We start from the raw sequence: 7,123 nt of genomic DNA, 5'->3' as shown, positions 1-7,123 counted from the left end.
GGCTGGGGGGGATGCCACTGGCATCTAGTGGGAAGAGCCCAGGGATGCTGCTGGACCCCCATAGCGCCCAGGACCCCCGCAGCAGAGAGCCACTGCCCCATGATGTCCACGATGCTGACTTTGAGAGGTCCCATTGTGTATCCCCACCTGTTCTTTTCACTGAAAAGGTTTTGATGAACATCTTTCTAGGAGGCCCCTTTACTTGCTGTGTTTTAAAGTGTCAAGACTTGCAAAGAAGGTCAAAGACCTTGGGCGGTGAGTCCAAGCTTCCCAAATGTGGTCTTGTCCCCCCTAGAGCCCCACACCCCACTCCCAGTCTGCTGACTCATTGTGTCAGGAACTGGACTTCATGGCGGGGGAGGGCTTCAGAGGCCCCTTCTGCTGCCCTAGCCCAGCCTTTTCCATCAGCAAATACCCCTCCACCAACCTGTCCCCCCAACCTTTCTTATTTACTGGGGTCTGAGCTCTGCACCCCTCAACAGAGCCTGGGTTCGGGATCTGCTGTGCCTTTGTCTCCCATGTGCTGGAGACCTTAGGAGAACTTGACCTTGCCCTTTTGTTAAACTGACTGATAACCTCTGCCCCACATGCTTTCAGGGACCGTCAACCAAAATCATGTAGTTGAAAACTCCCAGTGCTTTGTAAATCCCGTGGGAGGGGTCAACTGAATTGATGTCAGTTCGTTCCCCTGTGAATGGGGCGCTCAGAGCTCCTGGGAGTAGATGTTCAGGGAGTGATCTCGAAGGTTCCCCTTTGCCTGATGGTGCTGCCCAGCCTTGCAAGGCCTTTACTGTCCCTGCCGTCACCAGGGAGCTGGGACCCTCTGACCCTGGACCCCTGGAGCCAAGATCAATGGCCCGAGGCTGAAGTGTCGCTTGCTGTGCTGCCCTGGAGGTGGGCCCTCCTCCCCACTCCCCCCACATGCTCCTCTGTTCAGGAGGCTCCTCTCTGGGACGCCGCCAGGACCACTCCCTGGCTCCCAGCCTAAGATTCACTTCCTGAGGCAGGCTGATCACGGCTCACACCGATCTAGAACTCCAGTGGCTCCCTATGGCTGAGCGATGAAGTCCAACCTGGTGTGTGCAAAGCCTCTGGATCCCACCTTGCCTGCATCCCTTCTCCCACCTGCCCAAACCTTGCTCCGTCCCACCTCCATGGCTTTGCGCAGCAGGGTGATCCCCCAGCCCTCCCTCCAACACACAAGACGCATGCCTCAAGGCTGCCTGCAATGCTGAGGGCTCCCCAGCGTCCTCTCCCTCCAGCCTGACCCTGCCCTGGCCCAGACACAGTTGCAGCAGACCCCACTTCCAGGTCTCCCCATATTCTGTGGGCTGGTGAGCTCTTGGTGGACCATCCCGCCCGCCTCCCGCTCCTCCACCCCAGGAGGGGGACCTCTAGTTCTTGACCTGGCCCAGGAGCCTGGGGGCTGGGGTGCACCTGCGGGTCCATGAGGGAGAGGTTGATGGGGAGGGCACCCTGCGGGGGGGGGGGGGGGCAGAGGAGGGAAGTGCTGGGGTTTTCCTGGATTTGTCTGGTGCCTGGGTTCTGGCCCAAACTCCTGAGGAGCCGCGCCATCGCCTCTTTAAGAAGGGGGTCCGGGTCCCTCCTCAACTGGAGGGAGGCCCGCAGAGGGACCAAGGGACAAGGTGCAGCCGGTACTTGGAGGGGCGGAGCTGAGTGGTGGGGTGGGGGGAACTGGGGCTTAGGGGCGGGGCTGGGCCCGGGACATCTTGCGGGGGTGGGGCTGGGGGGGTGGGACCTGGCTGGCAGCAGACAAGTATGTGGGGCGGGCCCGGGGCCCCAGGGCTGGCCAAGAGAGGGGGGTGGCGGGGGCAGGGGCCCCTGGCCCGGGCGCCCCCCGCTGGGAGCACGGGTGGCTCAGGGCCCAGGCTCGGAGGCGGCACCAGGCGTCGCTGCTCTGGGCGCCACAGGATCGTCTTCCTCCGCACTTTCCAGCTGGAAAGTCCAGCTAGATTGGACTCTAGCCTTCGGTCGGGCTCCCAGAGCCCCGGGGGTTCCAGGCGCCTTGCGCCTCCCCTAGCCCTGCCCGCTGGTCCGAGCCTGCCTCGGGGTGGGGGTGGGGGGTACCGCGCACCTCTGGGGCCGATTCCGCCGCCGCCCAGGGGGAGGCACGGAGCCAGCCTCCTGTGCGCGACCCCGATGGCCCCTCCGCCGACCTCAGGTGCCCCGCTGGGTGTGTGCGCTCGTGGGAGGTGGGGGGAGGCATGGGGGCCCGAGCGGCGGCGGGCACGCGGCGGGGACAGGTGCCGCCTGGAAGGGGCCCGGTGAGGACCGAAAACCTCAGGGCAGGGCGCCTGGGGAGGGGGGGTGGGGACTTCGCGCGGGGGAGCCCGGCCCGCCCCTGGTTCCTCCCCAGGACTGGAGAGATTCGGAGGGAGAAGAGGGTGGGAGCTGGCGCCCAGGGCTTGGGAGCCTTTCGTGTTGAGGGTGAGCTGGTCCCCGATTCAGAGCTTGGTCTCAGAACTTGGGTGGCCCTCACCAAGGGGACGTCCCGTTCTGCCCTCGGAGCTGCTCCCGAGGCCCTGGGTGGGGTGGGGGACGCTAAACCAAGATCCCTGGCCACTGGCCTGGGGGGGCAGATACTGATGGGGTATACAGAATACCCCATGTATACAGAATACTGTATACAGAAGTATACAGATACTTCTCAGAAAGGAAATACTGCTTTGTTGAGGCCAGGCTGGGCAGGCTTCTGGCTCAGCTGGGCAGGGGACTTCCTCCCCTTCAAGCTCAAAGACCCAGGGAGGATGAAGTTTTAAGCAGAAAGTTGTCCCGCACCCGTGGGGCCCTGTCCTTCGCCAGGGGGTGAGGGCCGCTGGCAGAAATGGCAGGGGGCTGAGGTACAAGGCTGGTGTGTCCCACGTGGGGTTCCCTGTGGACACACACTTCGTACTTTGGAAGCCTGAGGGGTGGGGGTGACGGACTGTGTGCAGGAGGTGGACTGCTTGTGCTGGACAGGCAAGGCTGGGAGACACCTCTGGGCTTCGCAAAAGGCTAGAGGCCCGAGGACTGTTCCACCAGCAACGGGGAGCTACAGCAGCTCAGAGCGGAAGTGTCCCCGTGTCTTTCGGCGGGAGGCTCCCTCAGTGGCAGGAATTCCTTGGGAGGCTCCTGGGGGTGGGTGGGGGAAGCAGGAAAGGGGAAGAAAAGGCCTATGGGGTGAAGGATGGTGAGGAGCCCGGGCTGATCAGGTCTGCAGCCTGCATGTCAGAAAGTTGTGCTGCTTTGTGGGTAGTGTGACTTTGGTTTCCACGTGCTGAGTTTGGCGTGTGGGATGCAGTCAGGGTTGATGTGTGGCCCAGAAGGAGGGCAGCAGAAATAGACATACCGGGCGAGGGATGTGGCCTCGGGGCTCGCATGGCTCAGGGAGGGTCATGTTGCCTGTCTCACTTCCGCAGTGGCCAGTGCGCAGGGGGGCACCTCAGCGGGCCCCAGAGAGGTCACCTGCAGGTAAGGGAGAAAGGTTATCCTGGCCCCAGGGCAGCGGGTTCCCCTGGACGGGGCAGGTCGGTGTGTGTGTGTGTGTGGGGGGGGGGGGTCGCTTTCTGAAGACTCTGGGTCTCAGCCAGGAGGGTCTAGGGCTGGGACAGAGCGTGTCCTACATGGGCGGTCAGGCCCCAGCTAAAGAGCCTTTTGTCCTGGCCACCCCCGTGCTTCCTCTGCGCCCTGGAGGGGAAGCAGAGGGGGAGAGAGCTGGGCATCGCATGTGGGGTATGGGCGCGTGGCGGGGGGGGGGGGGTGTCCTGTGGCTTTTCTTTTCTTTTTGACAAGCGTGAGTTTTCTTGTTACCGACCTAGTGCACGAAGTCCTGAGCATCTCTTCTGGGCGCCTCCCTCTCGAAGAGTAGCCTGAACTTTGGCCACTCTGAGCCGGCTGGAGTGCGCTGTGAAGGTTCCCCACGCTGCGCCCACCACACTGACGAGAGGGGAGCCTGGGCTCAGCAGGCGGCTGAGCTAAATCGCTCACATTCTCCCTGCCCCGAGGGAGGCCGTAGGGCCGTGCAGCGCCACGGCGCTGAGCCTTCTGGCGCACGGCTCAGAAATGGAAAAGATGCCCCCCACAGCCCCACCGGGGTGCTGACACCCTGCCCGAGCTGCAGGAGCACATCCAGCTCAGGCTCAGAGAACAGTGCCGGCGGTGACCTGGTGCGCGGAGGCGGAGGGGGAGGGGTCTTGGGGGCCGTCCTCACTGGCCTCCCCCGGGCGCGTGGCACGGGCAGGGGCACGGAGGCAGGGCAGCGTCCCAGCCCGTCGCTTAGGGTCTTCTGGGCAGAAGAGGAGGCCTGGGGCTCAGAACGTAGTTTCGTTCTGTGTCTAGAGCAGATGGTGCCCGCCAGCTGTGCCCCTGAGCTTGTGTGCGCGTGAGCTTGCGTGTGTGTGCACACGTGCGCGCCTTTCTCTGTCTCCTTGCCCCGTGGGGTCACCCGTCACGGCGTCAGCCCTTCACGCCTGCCCCTCCCCCCCGCCACCTCCAGAGCTTTGCCAGTCCCTCCACTCACCCCTCCCCGCCCACCACACCCCTCTGGGCCTGGCCAGGGCTTCCTCCGCCCTCATGGGTGGGACCGCCGGGTCCCTGGCCCCTCAGTGGCCGAGGGTCTGTGTGTCCGTCCTCCAGGGGGTTGACCGGGAGCTCCAGGCCTGAATCCCGCACCCTCGGCGGCCTGGTCAGGCTGGACGGGCTCTCGCGAGGCAGGGGGCACACGAGCCCTGCCCTCAGCTGCCTCCTTCCCGACACGAGTGCGACTAAGTCCGTGGGCCTCCTCTGGACACTGGGGTACAGGCTGCGATGAAGGCAGCTGTGCCATGACCGGCGATGCCGCTTATTAAGGGCTGGGCAGGGGGCCAGCCCAGGGCGGCGTCGCAGACAGACAGAGGGCGGGTCTCCCTGCCGTGCCCTTCTGCCGACACCTGAAGGGCTGGCAGGGTGAGCCGGCAGATCCCGGCCCTCGGCGGCCCCACCCTGACACCTGTCCCGTGGTGGGCTGGGGCGGGTCATCCTGCGAATGGAGCCTGTGGGTGCCAGGCTGGGGGAGCAGCACCCCCAGGTCTCCTCCACGGCCCCCCCTTCCCGCGAAGAGCTGAGCTCGTCTTGTCCACCCCCAGCCTCTCTCGACTTCCTGGCACGCCGTGTGGGCGGCCGTCCGGGTCCCCTGGGATGTCTTCATTGTCTGCTTCTACTGGAAACGGGGGGCTGTCAAAGGTGAGTAAATCGGAGGGGGTGTGGTCAGGCCTGCCTGTTCGTCACCGTCTCCCCCATGGTCTGTTCTCGGCTCTGGCCCGCAGGGGCGGCTCAGCGAGGGTTTGGGGATCTGAAGGGCAGGCAGGCGGCCTGGGAGCGGAAGCCGCGGGTGGGAACACCTCCGAGGGGGCCAGGCAGTCCGGCCGCTCCTTCAAATGCTGGTAAAACCCACTGGCCTCCCCCTGGAGGAGGGGGACACCACATCCAAGCCACGTTTCCATGTTTTGCTGGGAGCATTGGTGGGAACACCTCCCGAGCGGCTGTTTTGGGCACTCTGTCCGTGATGCTGTATTTCACACTTGCCTGGGGCTCAGAGTAGGTCCCGAGAGCTAGGAGTGGGGGAGGGTCTGCCTCCAGGTGGGCAGCAGGCAGACCGGCCACTGCTTTGTGGGGCCACACCTGGGGCAGTGGGGTCGGGAAGACAGACGTCAGTTCAGACCCCTAAACTGGCAGAGATGGCCAGAGATGTGAAAGAGGGGCCAGTGTGCTGCGAGAACACAGGGTCAGACCTGGACAGGGAGGCCTTCCTGGAGGAGGGGATGAGAGCGGGGGAAGGGTAGTTCGGGCAAGCAGAGGGAGGGTGTGGCTAAGAGCGCCTTGGGGGTCCCTGCCTCCCTGGCTGGAGCCCAAGCAGGTGGGGCCGGGACAGGCAGGAGGGCAGGACACCCCTCACCCTTCTGGGGACCCATGAGGGTGGGTGGGCGAGCAGTGTCTCTGGTCCCACCCGCACCCCCGGGACAGCAAGCTCCTGACCTTCCACCTGCCCCAGCACCGTTCCTGGTAGCCCCTGGATGGCCAGGCCTTGGTGCCAGGCATCGGCTGTGCCCTGTGCCCTGGAGCACGGCTACAAAGAGGCCCTGTGGATCCTGGTGGCGGTGAGCCCAGGGAAGGGGAGGGGTGGGGGGACTCTCCAGCTCTACCTCCCCAAGGGCCCCCGTCGTTGCCTCACAGGTGAGGAATCACACTCCCGCCCCCACCTGTGTGCTTTGGCCACAGGATGTGCAGGATGGAGGGTGGTTCACCAGCCTCGCGGGGCGCGGGGGCCTCTGCAGAACTGGGGTCTGCTGTCTGCTCACGGCACAGAGACGCCAGGTCTCCGTGAGAGGCTCGCGAAGGTGCAGCCAAAGTGCTTTTACCCGCGTTTATGGGCCCTGCTGTCAGGGGAGGGTCCGAGATCGATGGAGAAGGGCGCTCGACTGGGGTGGGGGACACCGTGCACCGCCACTCCGCGTGGTTGATGTCACTCGTTTTCCCGGTGTGTGCAGCGAGGGTGACCCGCTGGGAGCCACAGTGCTGGTGGATGGCTGGAGTAGCATCATAGCTCGAAACAGTAACTCTCTATGCGGGTCGGGGAATCCGGAAATGGCTTAAATGGCCGGTTCTGGCTCCAGGCCATTCATGAAGCTACAATCAGGCTGTCGGCCGAGGCCCGGGATCACCCACAGGTTGGATGGGGGCTGGACGGTCCCCAAGTTGGCCCGGTCACGTGGAGTCGGCAGGCGACCTCAGGTCCTCGCCCCCTGGACTCTCCCCAGGGCTCGTCCCCCCGGGGCGAGCCGTCCGAGGGGGAGACGAGGGGGCTGCGGTGCCTCTGTGACCCTGCCTCGGACGTCACACTTGGTCATTTCTGGAGAATGTCAGTGTTGCACAGGCCAGCCCCAGCCAGGGTGGGAGACGGTCCCACAGGCGTGGGCTCAGGGGGAGGTGCACCGGGACGGACTGGGGGCTTCTGCGGGAGCACAGGCTCCCTGTGCTGCTCCTTGCTGCAGTGACAACACAGATGGGTCCCAGAGTCCCACCTTCCTCCAAGGCCCAAAGTCTCTGGATTATCACTTGGGGAAACCCTTTGTCCCCATAGTCTCCC

This window comes from Neofelis nebulosa, chromosome 9 (assembly GCF_028018385.1).
Source record: "Neofelis nebulosa isolate mNeoNeb1 chromosome 9, mNeoNeb1.pri, whole genome shotgun sequence".
Lineage (NCBI taxonomy): Eukaryota > Metazoa > Chordata > Mammalia > Carnivora > Felidae > Neofelis > Neofelis nebulosa.
This window is presented reverse-complemented; position numbering follows the sequence as displayed.